This window comes from Apteryx mantelli, chromosome 1, assembly GCF_036417845.1.
Source record: "Apteryx mantelli isolate bAptMan1 chromosome 1, bAptMan1.hap1, whole genome shotgun sequence".
Lineage (NCBI taxonomy): Eukaryota > Metazoa > Chordata > Aves > Apterygiformes > Apterygidae > Apteryx > Apteryx mantelli.
The window spans coordinates 174,084,865-174,105,978 of record NC_089978.1 but is presented as its reverse complement, the minus strand read 5'-3'; the positions used below and the strand labels follow the sequence as shown (position 1 = coordinate 174,105,978).

Genomic DNA, 21,114 nt, shown 5'->3' with positions numbered 1-21,114 from the left:
TATTCATGCTCACCACAGTGAAGCTGAAATGCAAATAGATTTGGAGAAGAAATTATCTTCTGGTAGGAATCAATTCATATTAGGACCTCACCATAAGTTTCTCTTTCTCCTCATTTAGAGACCTCTGCATTGACAGTTTCCAAATTAGCTTGCTGAGCTTAAATGGATGGGCGCTCTCACTGCTCTTGGATCCTTTGGAGAAATGCACTGGGGACCTGGATGCTGCCAGAGTGGCCCAGTGGCTGCCTTTGAGCTCTCTGTACCAGTAAGCACAGAACGCTGCAAGGTCCGGCAATGCACTTAAATCGCCTTCTATCTCAATCCGAGTTACATAAAAACAAACAAAAGAAGTATTTATTTACCAAACCAAAATACACAGTGCTGTTTGCAAAGGTTGTTCAGAAGGAAAAAGAAACAACATACCTAGCATTTTAGCTTTAAAGGTCCACTTCACCCTGCAGAAGTCGACTAGGAAGCTGGCAGATGCTTCACAGCCTTCCCGTCTGAAGCTTGCTTTCCGCACAATCCTGCTTTCCCCAATTGCATTCATGGAGGTGGATCCTGCATTTGCTGTTTCTCCTTCAAAAATGTCATAGTTCTCTTGTTGAGGTTTAACAGATTGAAAATTCCCTTTGCATGACTCTGGATTTCAGGCAAAATTTCAACTTTCCTGCCATCAGAATAGTGTCTGCTCTATCTAACCTGGAAAAGTTAATGTCTCTTGGATACGATCCAGAGCTAATCTTATTTTTCCATACAGTGAATTAAGGATCATTTTCATGGTTAGCTAAGCCAGTAGCTAAGTCATTCACTGTAGGGAGAAAAACATTTCCTACTTGCTGAGTCAATGAACGATATCTCTTCATGCATTGACTCTTACGTTTCCTAGAAATATATAACTTGACAACCATATTTTATACTGACACATGCATTGTGCTAATACTACAGCTTTTTACTGGCTTTTGACTGAAGGACAGTTTAAACAGATATGACATTAACTGATCACTTTGGATGATTATGGATTTGGAATGGACTTCTTAGTGCGATACTGTGATATTAGAATAAATTATACAGAATGACAGGATATGTAAATAAAGACAGTTTCTACTAAGAAGTGTTCTGTGCCTAGTTATTAATTTCTGGTTATTTATGTGGAAATTTTTTAAGTTATTCCATATGGCCTTGCAGTCTATGGGACACGCTTTCCATGACATTGTCAGTGAGTGTATTTTTGAAAGACAATCCACAATAAATTATGTGGATTAGAGCCCTGGCTTTTAGTAGCAAATAAAAAATAGCAAACGACATTACCCTAGCTTAGAAGATGCCTCTCTGAACAAATAAGGACTGTGACATACGAGCAGGTAATATTTGTAAACATTTTTGTTATGTAAAAAATGTGACATAATTTGTTTAACTGAAAAGTATCGGCTTCGGTTAGAGCCCTTTCTGCCGTCACTGACAATTGATCTCTACATCCCTCACAGTGCACCTGAATACTTGGCTACAGCCCTGGGTTTAGCAGCTTATGCATAAATATGTTGCATAGAAATGAGAAGTGGCAACCTGTGCAAAATTTGCATCTACTTTTCCATCTGCTTTGCTTCTATTTTGTGTCTTTTCCCATCCTCACAAGGTCCTCACAGATTCTGCCGAACTTTAGGCAGAAAGCAATTTGCATATGCAAGTGCAAACAGAAAGACACTGGAGAGAGAGGGCTACAATTCGATTATCTTTGTTAGTTAAATGCTGAGAAAATCTGTGATCTGTGGGGATTACTCAGAACATTTTAGGAGGCTGTAAAACCTTATGCTGAGAGGAGTCACTTTGAATATATCATCTAACCTTCCTGTGTGAAAAGATTTTCTCTCTCTCCCCTCCCCCCATTAAATTCTGGCAAGCTCTTGATATTATCTAAAGCCACTAGCATTTCTGCAGCTTCGGGAGACGATCTACAGAATCCCAAGGAATCTACATTAGCATCTCCGGGGTTTGGCTGCGTTTTGTGCTCCTCGCAGGCTGCTCTGTGGACTGTATACTCTTCATGCCAGCGTGCTGATGGATGTTTTGTGACGCTGTATAAATATTTTCCTACTTTTTTACATTATATTAAACATTGCAGGTGGAGAATGGGTATTCTACGGCTCAGCTAGAGTGACTGTGAGAGCCCTTATCAGAAAGGCCAAAACAAAATGACTGCTTATATTTTAAAATTCACTTCCATTTAGCACACTAAAAAAAAAAAAAATGCTGAGAATGCCACATCTACTTATTCTTTGTTTATACATTTTGAGGCTGTGCCATTTTCCCTAAATATTCCATTATGAAAGTGTATGGATGTATTCAGTGAAATTAGTATCAAACTACAGGACACAGCTTTGTTCTAGTTCAATTGAAATAAGGTGCCTGATGCAATAATTTTCAAGTTAAAAAGGCACCACATTCTATTTTTGTAGGGCCACAAGGACAGGATTTTATAGAAAACTATTCCCAAGGGCAGGCCTGTGGGAAAAGTTGTAGTAAACTGGCTCCCACCATTGTATTGTCCAGCAGACCAAAAAAAACCCCAAAACAGCAAACAACTAAGTCTCTTCCTTTCTATTTAAAGAAACATGTATCATTATAATACGGCTGTTTAATCTCTGTACATTACAAGTAGCATATGAATGAAAAAAAATCAAATCTCACCACAAGCAGTTATGGCATGGCCAAAAATGAGATTGCTTTCTCCAAACAGAAGCTCTGAAATGACACAACACTGTCTCAATTCATTGTGAAAAGGCTAAAGTCCCCATCCCTTTAAAAATCTTTTTGAATGACCTTCTATTACTTCTTTTATTTTCAACTTTCTTTGAAAAAGCAGTTCTAATGCAAGATGCCCACTTAATAACACATCATTCAACATTAATGATATTTTGTATAGCAGTAGAATTTTTCATGTCAGGATTTTGAATCAGCTTGCATCTACTCTTAAAAGCAGAGTGAGAGATTATATGTTAAATAGATGTAGATGGAAGTATAGAAAAAGGAACATTAAAAGAGATTTTCCAGCTCATCTCTATCTGTAACTTCTGTTCATGATTATTAGGACAGGTAATAAGAAATTCATGCTGCAAATTATTTCAGAATACATACAGAATACATTCAAAATTCAAATTGCATCATTTACTAGATAATCATAAAAAGAAAAAATATTCAATTTTTTTCACAGCCCACATCTTTTAGACGTTTCTCTTTATATGATTTTTCTAGCAAATGGGGTAGAAACACATCCAGAGCCCCAGCAGCTACGAAACCTAGAGATACTTAAAGCTGCTTCTTCAGAAGGGCTACCCTCACTGGGAGCAAGGCTCTTAACCTCTTTTAAAAATGGGTTATTAAAAAGGCATCAAAGCAACCATCTATACTGGGGAAAACAATCACAGAAAACATGGCTTTAAGAGAGGCAAGGAGTCATAAGGTTGATCCCCTGCCCTAGACGCAAATACCAGTTCATCCCTGTTGAGTGGCGAAGATGGGCCGTGGGGCAGGAGGACACAAAGTACATGACGAAGAACGCTGGAGGCTGAGCAGCAGCCGAGGTGGTATCTGTTTTTCCACATACTCAAAGGATTTGTGAGAGCAGGAAAGATTCTGTCTAGCCTCAAGTGCTGACGATCAAAGCAGTTACAGGAAGGACTGACCTGAGATCAAAGGAACTCCAGAGGATTTCGGGGGCTAGGGCACAGCTTTGCCCCTGCTTTATGCAAGAATTGAGATAAGAAGTCTAAGTCTAGGAATATGATTTAGGTACCCAAGCTGTAAGCGGTGACAGAGCCCTCCTGAAAACCAGCTGGCTTGGAAGCCTTTGACCCACTGACAGGAGCCTTCACGAGACACCAAGACAGCTGTGGCAGGCAGGATGGTGGCTTTTTAGATCCTTTTTTCTGCCCAAATCCTCTTGGCTGGTTTTTACTCTCTTATTTTGTCAGGGATCTATAAGGAAAATATGCCATCGCTAAATAAGACTAAACTGAGTTGAAAAAAAGCCCAATCTTTTTCATTATCTAGATCTGTTGAAAAATGATTTGTTAAAAACAGTTTTCCTCTTTAAAGGGAAGATTGTCTTTTGTATTATCTTTGGGCAGTCTCAGAAGGCTACTCTTTATGAAAAGTTCCCCTAAACAAAGTGAAACAGTAGATAACAGAAGTATTTCTAGAAAGCTTTTTTATAAGTCAAAATTTAAAAGTGGAAACATTAACAGGAATTGTGGCAGATAATGCAGAGTGTGTTACACAATACTTGTGCTCTGGCTAGGTGAGAAACAGGTTCTCAAATCCCATTTGGCATTGGACGTGTCATCTGCAGCTCAGACCAAGCAGACAGCCAGCACGTAACTGAAACCAACATTAACTTCACTCTCTGGTTTCTGCTCAGGACCTGGCTCTTCATTAGCACATAATGAATATGTTAGTTGCTTCTCCCTACCTGATGCAGCTCAGGAAATATTTTACTCCGAGAACTATTTCACATAGTCATTATGGACAAGATCGCACTAAGTCTGGCTCTCCCTGCTCTGCACCATCTTTGACCCTACCCCAGCAGGTTTTGAGTCCTCAGCTCTCTCTGCACACCATTGCTGTATGCCTTAATGTATGCAATGCCTGCCATCAACATCCTACTATAGAAACATCACTCTTGGGCTCTGCCACATTCTTGTTACTATTTTAGGCACTTTTGACAGAAAAAATCACAACAAAATGGTACTTAAGTCTTTGGATGAGACTGGTACCATGTGAGATTCAGAGGAGGGATTTGGGCCAAGTGTTTATTCAGTGTGCACATAGCTTGTGTACTTCAAAGAGCTTTGTCATCTGCGGTGAGAACGTGACCCACTCTGCGCAACTTGGCCAAGACTTCGGGGAATGTTAGCTGGGGACAATGTCGTCAGCAATGTAGATGGAGCCAATTTATAATCTAGTGGGGTAATGCATGCTTTCAGTGACAACTACTACTTAGCAAGTTGGATGCTTTTCTGTGGGCAGCTTCAGGGTTTAGGACAATATGCTTTGGGACTACATGCGCCGTGTAGCGTAGCTCAAAATGGCAAAGTTACGGGTCATGAAAGACAGTTGCTGCAACTGAGGGCAACCTCCATGCCTCAAACATGGGCACAGTTCTTTGAGGATGGAGCCTCGGCTTGCTAACTTTTGTGACTACCTAATTTCCAGAAAGCACAAAGCTCTCTACAAAGTAATAAGTGTGTGCTGGATCAGTTGAGGCAAAGCACAAATTCTCCAAAGAAAAACATATTTTCCTACAGATCTGATGAATCACTTGCCCCCACACAAGGGAGACAGACAGACAGAGAAAGGAAAGTTAAATCTGACTGAACTAAATACAGACATAAGAGAAAAAATTTGGCTCTGTGAAACACATCCCATAGGCTAAGGTGAATAATTACTTTTAACACTCCCATCCCCAGGCATTAATGAAATGGATCTGGACCAGCCTGTTCCCTCTCTCTTTTTTCTCTCTCATTTGCAATACCACTGATGTGAAATTTAATCTTATAAAACTTCTTTTGCATGTCTGTTCCTTAGATTTAACTCCACCTGTATGCAAACACCTGACGGGAGTTCTCAGTTCTCCTAAGATTGTAAGCAAATTATTTCTATTTGGCATCCTCAAATTAATAGCCAATATATTTTAATGGGAAGCATATTTTACATTTCAAATTTAGAATTACTCAAGCCATGCCTGAAACACTGCTAACTTGATAGGCTGAGTTCATAACTTTGGAAAATGCTGCTTCTGTGTGTTTCAATGCCAAGTTTCTTTTCATGAAAGAGGGTAAGTGTCATATTTGATTAGTGTGATGTGGAGGTTTTTTTTTTTAAATCATATATGATCCTGTGCAAACTAAGAGCTTCAACACAATCTTTGCATTTTTTTCTGATGAAGATGTGATGATCTAGTTTGTTAACAAGAAGTAATGTTTGAATGAAAAAGTTACTTATATTTAAAAACTATCTAGTTATTTTCAGTCTGCCCATATTCTCATCTAAGTTTATACAGCCTCATTCATTCAACAGAAGTTCCTAAAGGCCTTTTTGAGGTGAGGTTGGGATGGGGGAGTGGGAACAGTTTAGTAGTAATTCCTTAGTCTTTTGTGGGCTTCCTTTCCTACTGAATTAGATATTTATGTAATCTATCTGTAGTTATCAGTTTAATGCATTACGTATTCATAGAACAAACTTGTTAATTTAAAAAGGGTCAGATTATGAAAACTGGAAAAAATGCAATCCTTTCTATAAAGGAAAATACATTTACCGTGTTGACATATCTAATCCTTGAGCTGAGAGAGAGTAAAAAGAGTTAACAAGCTAAATATATCTAAAGTGGCTACTGTTGGCTGTTCCTCACAATATTCCAGAAATGTTTCATATGGAAGGAAGCAGATCTGATATGTTTTTCAAGAGCAAACAAAAAATAAAAGGATGAAAATAGATGGAGAATCTTCTGTTGTAATTAGAATCCATTGGTCCCTAGGGTCTGAGAGCTAAAGTTTGCCAGGAGAGAAAAAGTAAGTTTTCTAGGGGCAACAGTAGGGAGGAAATAGAGATGACAGGAACACTGTCAATCTCAGATATGAAAAAATGTAATTAGGCAGAATCACAAAAAGTGTGAAATCAATTTTTGACACAAAAACTTTTAAAGAATAAATACTATAGTGTTCTTTTTAATTGCCTTTCATTTTTTTTTTTTTTGAATTTATTTTGTATTATTTCTCCACTGGGAGGATAGAGATTTAACATTTATATACAGTGTATATAAATAACTGAATAACTGAATAACTCCATATGTGAATGCTCTTCTTCTACAAATAGGTGTCATTGTTCATGTTAACACCTTATACTAATCCAATTAAAGTTTCATTGCAAAAAAGTTTTGCTTTGTTTTTGAATAGAAAGTCGAGTGTCACTGTCGCAGTCGGTGGATCTAAGCCTTCCTTTCCCACCTAGCCTGCTATATCTCTTTTTCTCTACTTTTTTTCTTTTTCTGCTTGACCTGCTGATGTTACGCAGCTCTTGTAGTATTAGGAAGTGCATCAAACGCCTGCTCTCCAAGACCTGATGATGGCTTCCCACTGCCTGCAACCCCCCAGGTTGAAGCGGTACCTCCACAACCAGCTGAGAGGACCTCACAACCTGCCAGAGGGGAGGTCGGCTTGTGCCTAGCTGGCCTTCCTCCCTGGCTCCTTCTTGCATCGGCCCTGCTGCTGCTGCTGCTGGGGCTTGCTAGGTCGTCCTGGCCACTATTGAGGTGCTGGAAAGGGTTACGTGAACGGACATAGTGGAGACGTGCAACAGCTTGGCAGGGATGAAGAATCAGCGAAGGAGAGCAGGGTACAGGGAGGAGCAGAGCTGTTCGGGGAATGTGAAGAAATGGTAAGGAGGAAGGGCTGGCCCAGCAGCTGGCCGGGACAGGGCAGAGGATGGTGGGTGAAAAACCTGCTGGAAACTTTCAGAGACTATTTTTTTATTGCTTGTGCTCCTGTCCCCGCCAGGCCAGGAGCTGCATGTGCTCTCTTCCCCCACTCCTCTGACCTGTTTCCCATGGGAAGGATTCATTTCCTCCCAAATTTCACTGAGATAAGTCAGAGCTTGGAGACTGGCTGAATGGATTGAAGGCTGCAAAGTGTCAGCTGCCCTGAAATACAGTTATGGCCCTGTAAGCTTAGTGAAAGCAGGAACTAGGACAGGATTACAAAAAGGCCTTGCTTTTGTCTTGATAGACATATCCTAAGTGTTATCTCACTAACTGCATTGCCAGTTTGTGGATTCCCTGGTGTATTATTTTGAAACAAGCAAGGATGTTTATGACCTATCCCACCTGGAAATGTACTGTCATTCCAGTGTTTGTCCTATCTGCCCTACTTCACTGCTTGTTGTGACTTCTAGCAATAGGTGATGTATATATACTTTTTTAAAAAAAAAAAAATACAGTGATTCCTAGCCCAAAAAATTTCAACCCTTCAGTGACACCTAACTTACTTAATTACAAATAAATTGAAATATGAATAAAAGGAGTTAAAGTACTCAAAATCTCTAGTATCTGCCTTGTCTGCTTTTAGAACATATGGAGAGGAACAGCATTTGTGGTTTTCTGTGGGTGTTTACAATGCTCAGTAATTGAGTGTAGGTTTAGACATCTAAAGAAATATCCAATGGGTTCTTGCAGTCAAGTTTGGCAGTTGGGCTGTGACAATTTTCTCACGCTTTAACCCAGATGTGGTCATTTACTGTGTCTGTATCTCTAGAGATGCTGTATCTATATATGCGTTTCTAGTTCACTTCAGTACAAAGAAGAACAGGTTAATTAAATCTTTTGTGAAATAACATTGCACCTGAAAATTTTACTGAAATTCCATTCCTCATAACTAGCTAGTGGTCTTTATATATGCTTACATTATTAAAGCCCAAATTTGGACTCTGCCACTTTCTTTTAATTAGGATGAAAAAATGCTTACATGAAACAGCTATGTTTTTAGTAAAATCTTTATTCACAGTATAATATTCACAGTATCTTTCTCACTGGATCAGAGAAATAAAAACCAGCAAGCAAGCATGTTTTCTTGCTCAGAAATCCTCAGGTATGCCACCTGAGACCTCCTTGCAGAAAAAGCTCTGGCTTCTTTTCTTCCTCTTTCTAAAGTCGTGCCTAAACACACCATCTCCAAAACCTGCAGCTGGTGCTGATATCCTCAACCCTATGCTTGCTCATAGATTAGATTTAGGGAAACTTCAAGATGAGGTCCTTGAACAGTAGCCCCTTTTGTCTGCAGCTTATTTTATTCTGGGCTAGCTGTGCAGTCATGATGGAATACCAAATTAGATAGAGACTTATGAAAATACTCATCTGAGTGTTAGTGTCTAATATCTCAGTACTTTGGTATTTCCTTCAAAATTAGCTGTGGTTTTACTATTAAAAGTTCTCAGCTGGCCTTTTGTTGAGCCTGGTGATGTGTGCCAGGGAAACTCACTGGCTGTATGACTCGTTCATCTTGGTTAAAGACTCATGTCTTATTGCAGCCGTTTGCTCCCTTCTGCAAAAAGGCATGTTGCAAAAACATGTAGATTTAGAAATGCTATTCTGAATCTTGTTAACATAGGAAAATAGATCAGAACATAAATTTTGGTATGAGCTACCATGGTAGCTGTCCTAGAGTTGTAGAGTGGCTTTCTGTATAAACACTTTCTTCCAGAATATCCTCCAATAGTTTCCATTGAGGAGGCAGGAGAATCACAACTATATGGAATATATGGAATTGCTGTTACATAAAAGATCATTATCCGATTTTTATTCTAGGAAAATTACATTATATAAGATGTGTTTTTCTCTCTTTTTTTCTTTTCCTTCCTTAAAGATCAGTCAGCTTATACAGTTTGAATCCATCTTGTTACTCAGAATCAATGTTATTTCACTTAGCTCCTTCTTTTCCTTCCACGTCTCCCATCATACAATTTGCTTTCAATTTTCATGTATTCTTTTTTCATTGTCCAGTCACCAACAGGGGAATGGAAATCCAGCTCCACAGGGATTAAACTCAAATATTGCATGAATAATATATGAGTAGTTTTAGAATGAGGCAGAACATATATTTCTCTTGGAAAGAAGAAAGGTTAACCTTTTCTGATTTCCGCACTGAAATGGGTCACAAAAGAATGCTTGTGCTCTGAGAAAATGAATATAATATCTGGAAAAACCCACAGGCTCCCCAGGCTCAGGGTTCTGAATCATGGCATGTCCACTCACTGGTCATACAAGCAGCAAAACACTGCCACAAAGCCACGTTAAGTCACCCTATTAAAAGATTTAAGACCCTTTGTTTTCCAGTCTCCTCAGTAAATTATAGAAAATTATTTTATGTCTCAGTGCCTATGCAAAAGTAAAAACCCCACAGAAAACTGACTTCAGGGTAAAACAGATTGTGTGTTGGCTCTGAGCCTTCCAGCCATTCTTCTGAAGGGTGAAGCAATGGTATTTATATAGTGCATGATATTCCAATATATTTCCTATTTAACTGGTAGAATATAATTGCTGACTGCTTTTCAGCACCCTATATTTAACGAAGGGCACAGGACCACAAAGCAAGGGGCAGAGAAACAGGTTCTGAAAAAAATGACAAAATGTGGGTATTGCACTGTTCAAGAAGTGTGAACATTGCTTTCCTATATTTTTCCTACATCTTATTCCATTTCCAAATGCCTTACTGCATTATGTTTTTCATTTGATCTTCTTCCCATCGCTTAGGTGTGCCTTCTTCTTATCCTGGCCGTATAACTCAGATGTTAATCCTAACACTGCCACTTTCCACACCAAAAAATATTCTAACCTTCTTTGAAGGATCTAACTTTGACATTAGAGCTGCTAAACGCTGGCTGGGGTGGGACTGGATGACATCCCTGAATCCCTTCCAACCTAATGTTCTGATCCTGTGGTTTTGGTTCTGATGCTGTGATTTAAGCCTGGAGAAGGAAGCATATACTTGCCAATTGTCCTGCTTTGGGGGCTGAACTGCACCATTTATGGGTTTGCTGCTGGCTCTACCTTTTTTTTTTTTTTTTTTTTTTTAACGTGTAGTAACACATGCTTGAGAAAATAGGTGTTCACTTGCATCCCTGCCAATACTTTCTTCTTCTGCTTTCCTAATGTACTATAGGAAAAAAATCAAGAGCAAAATAACCCACATCCACCAACCATTCTGCAGTGGATCTGCCAACAATGGAGAACTTGTTCCTTCCTCCTTCCCGAAAACCCCATCCATGAGACACTCAGCTCTGCTTTTTCTCGCCTTCAGTTGAGACCAGCCCATGGGGTCCAGCCATTGCAAGCTGGCATCTGCACAAGAATGTCTTGTGGCTCTGTGCATGTTCAGATGAGATATGTTCCAGTGCACTCTGCTGTGCTTGTGTGTCTGGGTGTGTGCGTGCATGCTGGGGGAGGAGGAGAGGAGCAGGCCACTTGCAAAGGGCAAGCTGGCACTTAATGAACACGTTCTGAATTTTGAACACTGGGAGGCAGGCACATGTGGGTAGAGCTTTAAGATTAAGTTTTACTTCAGCACAGGTTGGCACCCCACAGGCTGCAGATTAATGACGGACACCAATAAACACTGCCCTCCTTCCTGTGTTGTACGTCAGCCCTGCATTTTCTTGCTCTGTATCTGCTCTATTGTACAGGAGCTAACAACAGCTTTCCAAAAATCATGGGAGCACAATTTTTTTGCCACAGGAAAAAAAATGAAAAAATGAGGAAGTCAGTAAGGTGTGCACTGAATCAGACTGCAGTCCTAAGAAACTAAAGGTTTTTGCTGCCAAATACTGTCTCATTTGCCTTCAAAACTGTCTGCATTAATGAGTACCTCCAACTGGAGGTTATTTACATAAAGTATTGTTCTCATGTCACTGCTACAGATAGCAGCTCCTTGCTAGGTGAGAGAGGAAAAAGAAAGAGAGAGAGCAGGCTGCAAGTGAATTCAGAGAAAGCTCCATTTAACGCAGTGGTGGGAAGGATAAAATATTCCTCTGGTAATGCCCACTCCTGCACATGGGCTAATTCAGTCACACTGGGGATGCTGTTACACAGGTCCAGCACAGGTAGGTCTTCACAGTGAAGGTGTGGATCTGTGCTTCGCTAGTTCCCTTCATCTGATCTGCTTGCTTGTTTCTCAGCCTTTCCTAGCATACACAGACCTGTGGGAAAAAGAGGTGAGCCAAATTCTTGCGGAGAAGTAATAGCACAGAAACCGCAGATCTGCTCCATGCCCAGGCTTGGAAAACACTTCTGCTTACCCTTTGAAGAAGTGCGGTGTCTATCCCATGTGGCTGGCAGTGAAAAACTTCATATGGCTATGGAGGTCACCTGCCTGTCTGCCATGTCTGCTATTGCCACACTGCTCCTGCCCCCGTCTTGAACCAGTGTGGGGTGGTGATACAACCAGTGTTTCAGACTTGCAAGCAGATAAGCAAATACAAAATAATCAGTTTGAAACTTTGTAGCCTCCCCCCCACCCCAAACTTAAGTGGTTTTCTGGGGAAAAGAAGAACATTCAAATATACAATGATACTTAGGTGTGATTTAAATGCTGCTCGAAAGGAGGTTCTCTTGTGCTTTTGGCTGGTGATAGAGATTGGCTAGAGAGATTTGCTTTGAAAAGCAAATCTTAACATATGCAACTACTAGTAATATAAGCTCTATCTTTAAAGATAGTTCTAACATAGTTTGAATAGGCTACTGTTCCAAAACGTGTTTGAATCTGAAGCTATCACTGATATCAAATTAATCTTGGTCTAAGCACTAGAGAAACTGCATGTAAAGCCTTTGAGTATATTTAAAAACAAAGATTTCATTGCAGTTCTCTACTGCTGAAATGCTTACTCAACTCATTCAAAGATGACTCAGAGAGCTCTTCAATGTTTTGGTATTTGCCCTAAAACATAAAACTTGATGACTTAAAATAACTCTAATGACTGGAGACCAAAATTTAATAGCATTTTTACTTAAATGAACAGATATTTAGAGACATAATTACTATATAACTTGTATGATGTGCATTTATTGAAGATGATGTCATAATATCTAATAATATTTTGAGAAACTCTGGTAATAACCTTAAATTATGCAAAGATACTAAAAAGCTGAGTGAATAACTATTTCTCAGACAACGTACATTTTCCAGCTTTGTGGAACCCATTTGACCAATGGGTTTTGATACTTTTCCAATGCTAGCATTTACATTGCACCAGAAATACTGTTGGGCTGGTGGTGACCTGTTTATCTAGGGAAATTAATTTCTACACAAACAAGGTTTAAATTAAAGCAGAAAATTATTCCTCATTAACTCCATTATGCAGTTAATTTGTACATACTGTTGGACATCCTACTTGAAAATGAGACTGTTTGTACCAAATGAAAGTAATCCGTTTTCAAAATGGGTTAATAAATTTGGAAATAGACAATATTACTTCAGATGGAGAAGGTCCACTCCTGGATTTAATCAGGAATAGCTATTCTGGAACAACTTCAGAGAGGTAAGCTTTTATCTTCCTTCAGAGGCAAAGTCAAAATTTCCATCTTAAGGAAAATGCTGCACTATTTAAAAAACTGCCTAGGCTTTAGAAGTCAGACACAGTTACCACTTTTCAGAAAAATCTAAGAAGGAAGAAGTGCTGTGAATGTTTTTGTTCAATATGTGTGATGGGTTCTCAACAAAAAATTTCAGTAGCACGTCACATAGTCAATGTTTGGTTAAGCTGCAGAATGGCTGCTGATGGTCACAGTGTCTTCCCAGCTGGAAAAAAATCTCAAATGGCTCTGTCTAATTTTGTCAAAATGCACTCAAAGCAGAGAGCCCCTCAATAGACAACATAATTTTGTTGATGGTAGCTGCTGTATGCTGTACTTGCTTGTTGACTTAGTTTCAGGATTTTCTTGTTTGCAAAGACCCCAGCTTGTTTTGTTCTGGATCACTACTAGCTCTAGGACAAAGTTATTTCAATATTTTGGATAACAGTACTTTAAGCCATAAAAATAAACAGGACCATCTGCTGCTGTGTACTTCAAAAGATGATACAGTTCACAGAGAGAACTCTGTCCCAGAAGTATATAAGCAACAAAAGCTTACTCATCTCTGGGTTGTGTTGGAGAAAAGTGAAATCTTTGGGGGAGTTTGATATAATGTTTGATGCATATTGATTAAGTCAGGAGAAGTAAGGAAATAGTTTCATCCTATTTCAAACAGCAGTCACTTTGAGAATGTACTGCTAATTTATGGACTACACCTTTGGATGCATGTGAATAAGGTGGCGAGTCCAGAGGACAGCAGCAAGTGGAGCTTGCTGTAAACATGATCTGCGAAGAAAGACTGGAGGAAGTAGGGTTGTTTAGTCTAGAAAAAGCTGAAAAGAGGCATGTTAATAGTTTTCAAGGATGTAAAAGGCTTCTGTAGAAAGGAAGGGAATAGTCTGTTCAGGACTTTTTCAAGAAAATAAGTAACACTGAATGCAGTAAGGGAACGCTAAGTAAGACATTAAATGACAGGTTTTTAAGACTAGAGATAGATATTCACTGGAATAGACATAGGGAGACCATGGGCTCTGTGTTACTAGCAGATAAAAAAGACTTAATTCAGCACTGACAAAAACACAACTGACTCTGCTGGGCAGAAGGATGGACTATTTTTCTAGCCTGTTTTTTCTAAGTTACTAAAATAAGAAACTGTTTAATTTTAAAGCCTTACAGCCTTGTAGAAACTTCCTATAAAATATTTCAGATAGTACTTCTAGAGACATGGCAGAGGAGATGCTACAGACAGTTATAATTTGATGGAAGAAAACAGGTGATCCCTCACAAGCTGAAATGTCCGTCTTTTATTACAACTAAACTTATTTGTCTTTTTTATCTTTGCTATACTACCTACTTAGTTAATGAGGTTTATCTAGACTCATTTTTAGCATGTTAAACCTGAATTAGATCCACATAACATTAAAAACTAGGTCTTTCCAAAAATTGGTTAACAGTTTTTGCTGAAAACTCTTAAGTATCTTTGTAAAGCTTCTGTTTGAAAAAAACATTCTAGCTTATTATTCCTAGAGGTGTGCAGAAAGGGCCAAATACAGAGATAAACAAGCAAAAGTCTCATGGCTTAAATTTAAGAGAAAAGGATTGCAAAAGATCGTGAGGTTTCAAACTTAGAAAAGAAAAAGCGAAGTACAATATTCCTTGGAATAAACAAAGTAGATACTATGTTTGGCTGAACTCTTAATGGGAAATTTGTGTAGATACTAATCAGTTTAGTATATGTTAAAGTAAATATTCCCAATAGCAGGATAAAACGTAATGTTATTTTCCTAGGGCAAAAAACTTGAATCTGTGTCCTCAGGGTTACAGTGGTCAGTAAATGCGGTACAGCAGCTTTGTAGCAAACAGACCAACTGACTCCAACTTTTTTCAGGCAGAGGAGTAACTTCTTAGGAAAAGCACTTCAAAACTACCCTTCCATATCTGTTTCCAGCTGCAGCAGCCAGTGAATTCGGTTATATTTGCCCCACTGGTGTTCTAAGGTCTTGGCTGCTATTAGGAAAAGAATGCCTAGAATTACAGAAAAACAAATAGTGCCTGAAGTAACTGGAAATTAGGCAAGAAGGGAAGGGTCCATCTTAGCAATTACCATAAATCCAGTTTCTAGGGAATAACTTAAAAACTGGAACTTACGCTTTGATGTTTCTGGAGAGACCAAGTATTAGCTTTGGTGTTGTCCCAGTCAACATACTTGCTCTTTGGATGGGTGATTTGCCAGCTCTCCCTGTTGGCATGTTTGCTTGTTTGCTCTTAATAACAGACTGTGGTTAGATGATTGCCACAGGCTCTTATGTGATTTTTCACATATTCAGGTGTCCATTGACAGCCCATTGCTTGAGGTTGCCTCCTTCAGTCCTGAGAGGGCAGAATGTGTGGTGAAAGAGGTCCTCATCCCTTGTAGTGCTGTATCACCTGAACTTCTTTTATTAAATAGCAAAATTTTCTAGTGTTCCAAGTTGGTCTGGTTAATTTTGCACTGAAATGGTTGAGGAATACTCACCCGAGCTGTTCTGCTACCTCTTCTCTGAGAGCAGTAACCTCAGGCAGAGGCGCTGTGATAAACTGTGGGAAACTGTAATGCTTGTAACCTCTAGAGACTTTTCTGCAGTTATTTTTTTCACTAGAACCATAGCTTTGGTTGATTTCCAGAAGTGCTAAGTTCCAAAACATATGTTGAAACAGAAAGAATATGACTTCTAACAGGACAGGAAATAATTCATGAAGAATCAGTCATAGATGAAGTTCAGTTCAGAAACATACTTGGTGGCTTTAAAAACAAGTTAAATATCTTACTGCTAAAGCAGAGAAAAGTTTAAGGCCAGAAAAATGGTGGTGATCAGATTAGGTGCAAAGTCGTTATATAGGATATCCTGTACTCTTCAAAGAAAAACTTGTGTTTTCTTGTTTTGCTGCTCCCGCCTCAAACATATTTCTTGGTTTACAAGAATAAGCAACATCTTAGCAAGTAGATGACATGTTCTGATATCTCAAATTCTTTATTTAGTTGCCAGAATCACCTGATGGCTGCCTCTGTCTCCTGCAGTTGAACTCTGTCCTTATTTGAGCACTGTTATCACTTTGCAGAACCACATAAAAAGAAACTGAAGTCAGAAAAGTTTGAAGTGGAGATTCTTTTTTTTTTTTTAAATAATGATAATTAATAACATTCTGCATAGTAAATTTGCTTTCATTTGTCTTTGAGTTCAGATTAGATGCCTTTTTACAATGCACAAGGTCCATCATAAATTGGCAAATTAAATTCAGGAAACCTTGGGTGAAATTTTGTGGCTTACTTCGTGCAAGAATTTCTTCTAATTAAATAGTTGATGTGAATTAATCCATTGCTACTTTCTTTTCTTCTTTTATGCTTATTTTATCCTTCCAAAGAAGTTATAGAATTCCAGGACCTGGAAATAAATCTTGTTTAATTACCTCATTCAGAAAACTACATGCGTCTAAAAAAGAAATGACCCAAGCCCTCCAAAACCTGATCTCTTCAGTGCAGAGTTGCTGTATAACATGACTTCCATTGTTTCTTTGATATTGCTTTCTTTTGCCTTCATTTCTGTTCCCTGTGGTGTACACTTCCTCAAGCATGGTCGTGACACGCCGCACAGCGCGTTCCCCAGTGGCTGCTGGAGTTGCTGTGTCAGAGGCTTGGACCCAGACTGGCCCTCTGACAGTAGATGCAGCTCTACAGGTCTCAGGCTGCAGGGAGTGCTTGGGGCCTCTCCAGGAGGCCTGGGCTGGCAGCCAGCTCTCCTGCAGGAGGTGTGCTGCTGTTGACGAGTTGTGTCGTCAGGTAAGGGAGTTACGGGAGGAGGTCAGTAGGCTGCGCAGCATCCGGGAAGCGGAGCAAGAGATAGACAGGGTATTCTCGGAGACTGTACAGCTCCAGGAGTCCCAACCCCCTGCAGCAGTGGAGTTGCCAGAGGGCTCTGTGCCGTGTGAAACGGTACATCATAACATCATAGAAGAAGGCTGGAAACTGGTCACTGCTCGTGGGAGGAGAAAGGCTCCTACTCCTCCTGAAGACCTGAAGCTGAAGAACAGGTTTAGTGCCCTCCAGGATGAGGAGGAGATGGGCATGGCTGCCAGGGAAGTAACCGGGACAACAGACCCTGTGCCCTACCGGAACACCCGGAAAAAGCGGCGGGTGATTGTTGTGGGGGACTCCCTGCTACAGGGGACGGAGGCATCTATCTGCCGACCTGACCTCTTGTCTAGAGAGGTTTGTGGCCTGCCAGGGGCTCGTGTGAGAGATGTCATGGAAAGACTGCCAAGGCTCGTCCATTCTTCGGACTATTACCCACTGCTGCTCTTCCATGTGGGCGCCAATGACACCAAGGGCAAACTGGAGACCATCAAGCAGGATTTCAGAGCTCTGGGGATGGTGGTCAAGGGTCTGGGAGCCCAGGTCATCTTCCCCTCAATCCTGCCAGTGAGGGGGATGGATGAGAGGAGGAGGAGACGGACTTTCCAGGTTAACGACTGGCTGCGCCGCTGGTGTTGGCAACAGGGTTTTGGTTTCTACGACCATGGGACCCTGTTTGAAGATCGACAACTGATGGCGAGAGATGGGATCCACCTCACGAGGCGGGGCACGCGGGTCTTTGCCAACAGGTTGGCCAACCTGGTAAGGAGGGCTTTAAACTAGGAAAGATGGGGGAAGGGGAGAGTTATAGTGACAGGGTAGTTGGCAAAAGACTGCTCAAGTCAGGATGCCTCCAGCAGGTGAATGCAGCCAGGGAAGTGCACATGGGATGTGGCTATGGAGGATCCTCTGGTATCCCTCCTGGGAAACCTGCATGCTCAATCACCTCCCTGAAATGCCTGTACACCAATGCACGCAGCTTGGGAAACAAACAGGAAGAACTAGAGATCTGTGTGCGGTCGCAGGGCCATGATCTCATTGCCATTACAGAGACATGGTGGGATAGCTCGCATGACTGGAGTGCTGTCATGGATGGCTACGTACTTTTTAGGAAAGACAGGCCAGGAAAGCGAGGTGGTGGAGTTGCTCTTTATGTGAGAGAGCAACTGGAATGTATTGAGCTGTGCCTAGGGGTGGATGAAGAGCGAGTCGAGAGCTTATGGGTAAGGATTAAAGGGCAGGCTAGCACGGGTGACACTGTTGTGGGTGTTTACTACAGGCCACCTGATCAGGATGAGGAAGTGGATGAGGCCTTCTACAGACAGCTGGAAGTAGCCTCACAATCCCAGGCCCTGGTTCTCATGGGGGACTTCAACCACCCCGATATCTGCTGGAAAGACAACACAGCTAGGCACAAACAGTCCTGGAGATTCCTGCAGAGCATTGGTGACAACTTCTTGACCCAGGTGGTGGAGGAGCCAACAAGGAGAGGTGTGCTGCTGGACCTCGTACTAACAAACAAAGAAGGACTGGTGGAAGATGTGAAGGTTGGGGGCTGCCTTGGCTGCAGTGACCATGAGATGGTGGAGTTCAGGATCCTGCGAGGAGGCAGCAGGGCACCGAGTAGGATCGCAACCCTGGACTTCAGGAGAGCAAACTTTGTCCTCTTCAGGGACCTACTTGGAGGAATCCCATGGGTGAGGGCCCTGGAAGGAAGGAGTGTTCAAGAGAGTTGGTTAATATTCAAACATCACCTCCTCCAGGCTCAAGAGCGGTGCATCCCTATGAGTAGGAAGTCAAGCAAAGGAGGTAGGAGACCTGCATGGATGAGCAAGGAGCTCCTGGCAAAACTCAACCAGAAGAAGGAAGCATACAGAAAGTGGAAAGGGGGACAGGCCACTTGGGAGGAATACAGGAATGTTGTCAGAGTATGCAGGGATGCGACAAGGAAGGCTAAGGCCCGTTTGGAATTAAATCTGGCTAGAGATGTCAAGGACAACAAGAAGGGCTTCTTCAAATACATCAGCAGCAAGAGGAAGACTAGGGAAAATGTGGGCCCTTTGCTGAATGGAGTGGGTGCCCTGGTGACGAAGGATGCAGAGAAGGCAGAGTTACTGAATGCCTTCTTTGCTTCAGTCTTTACTGCTCAGGCCAGCCCTCAGGAGCCCCAGACCCTGGAGGCAAGAGAGAAAGTCTGGAGAGAGGAAGACTTTCCCTTGGTGGAGGAGGAGTGGGTTAGAGATCATTTAAGCAAACTTGACACCCACAAATCCATGGGCCCTGATGGGATGCACCCACGAGTGCTGAGGGAGTTGGCGGATGTTATTACTAAGCCACTCTCCATCATCTTTGAAAGGTCATGGAGAACAGGAGAGGTGCCTGAGGACTGGAAGAAAGCCAATGTCACCCCAGTCTTCAAAAAGGGCAAGAAGGAGGACCCAGGGAACTACAGGCCAGTCAGCCTCACCTGCATCCCTGGAAAGGTGATGGAGCAGCTCATCCTGGAAGCCATCTCCACGCATGTGGAGGAAAAGAAGGTGATCAGGAGTAGTCAGCATGGCTTCACCAAGGGGAAATCATGCCTAACCAATCTGATAGCCTTCTATGATGGAATGACTGGCTGGGTAGATGAGGGGAGAGCAGTGGATGTTGTCTACCTAGACTTCAGCAAGGCTTTTGACACTGTCTCCCATAGCATCCTCATAGACAAGCTCAGGAAGTGTGGGTTAGATGAGTGGACAGTGAGGTGGATTGAGAACTGGCTGAATGGCAGAGCTCAGAGAGTTGTGATCAGTGGTACAGAGTCTAGTTGGAGGCCTGTAGCTAGCGGTGTCCCCCAGGGGTCAGTCCTGGGTCCAGTCTTGTTCAACTTCTTCATCAATGACCTGGATGAAGGCACAGAGTGCACACTCAGCAAGTTTGCTGGTGATACAAAACTGGGAGGAGTGGCCGATACGCCAGAGGGCTGTGCTGCCATTCAAAGAGACTTGGACAGGCTGGAGAGGTGGGCAGAGAGGAACCTCATGAAATTCAACAAAGGGAAGTGCAGGGTCCTGCACCTGGGGAGGAATAACCTCATGCAGCAGTACAGGTTGGGGGTTGACCTGCTGGAAAGCAGCTCTGCTGAGAAGGACCTGGGAGTGCTGGTGGACACCAAGTTAAGTATGAGGCATCAATGTGCCCTTGTGGCCAAGAAGGCCAATGGTATCCTGGGGTGCATCAGAAAGAGTGTTGCCAGCAGGTCGAGGGAAGTGATTCTCCCCCTCTACTCAGCCCTGGTGAGGCCACATCTGGAGTACTGCGTCCAGTTCTGGGCTCCCCAGTACAAGAGGGATGTGGCACTACTGGAGCAAGTCCAGCGAAGGGCCACAAAGATGATTAGGGGACTGGAGCATCTCTCTTATGAGGAAAGACTGAGAGAGCTTGGCCTGTTTAGCTTGGAGAAGAGAAGGCTGAGAGGAGATCTTATCAATGTGTACAAGTATCTGAAGGGAGGGTGTCGAGAGGATGGGGCCAGACTCTTTTCAGTGGTGCCGAGCGACAGGACGCGAGGCAATGGGCGCAAACTGAAACACAGACACTTCCATCTTAACATGAGGAAAAACTTTTTCACTGTGAGGGTGACAGAGCACTGGAACAGGTTGCCCCGAGAGGTGGTGGAGTCTCCTTCTCTGGAGATATTCAAAATGCGCCTGGATGCAATCCTGTGCAATGTGCTCTAGGTGACCCTGCTTGAGCAGGGGGGTTGGACTAGATGATCTCCAGAGGTCCCTTCCAACCTCAGTGATTCTGTGATTCTGTGATTCTTATATTCATGGGTTGCTTACTGTCACTATCTCCAGAGCTAGATAGATCTAACAGAATTTAGAAAATTGTAGCTTTTGTGAAGCCTGTCCAGCTTTTTACTAATCTACAGTTTCTCAGTCTTATCTTCTAATCTTAAAAATGCAGAAAGATCAAATTTTTGCAATTTATTTTTAAGCTGCATGCACGATATTTAGACATGGCATTTACAAAACCATCATGAAATTTGAAAACAATCTTGGGCTGCATTTCAGTCAGGCTGACTTTCTGTGTTGTCACTTATCCATATAGTTTCTTCAAAAATTATTAT

At 41.7% G+C, this 21,114-nt stretch overlaps 1 long non-coding RNA gene across 1 annotated transcript in view; it reads right to left on the bottom strand.

The window, feature by feature from the left end:
• LOC106488500 (uncharacterized) overlaps positions 1-569 on the bottom strand; it is a 33,976-nt gene extending 33,407 nt beyond the window's left edge. The window contains exon 1 of the long non-coding RNA XR_001293200.1: positions 424-569. This is a non-coding gene — a long non-coding RNA (uncharacterized lncRNA). The remainder of the gene's footprint in view (positions 1-423) is intronic.
• Between the last annotated feature and the right edge of the window lie 20,545 nt (positions 570-21,114).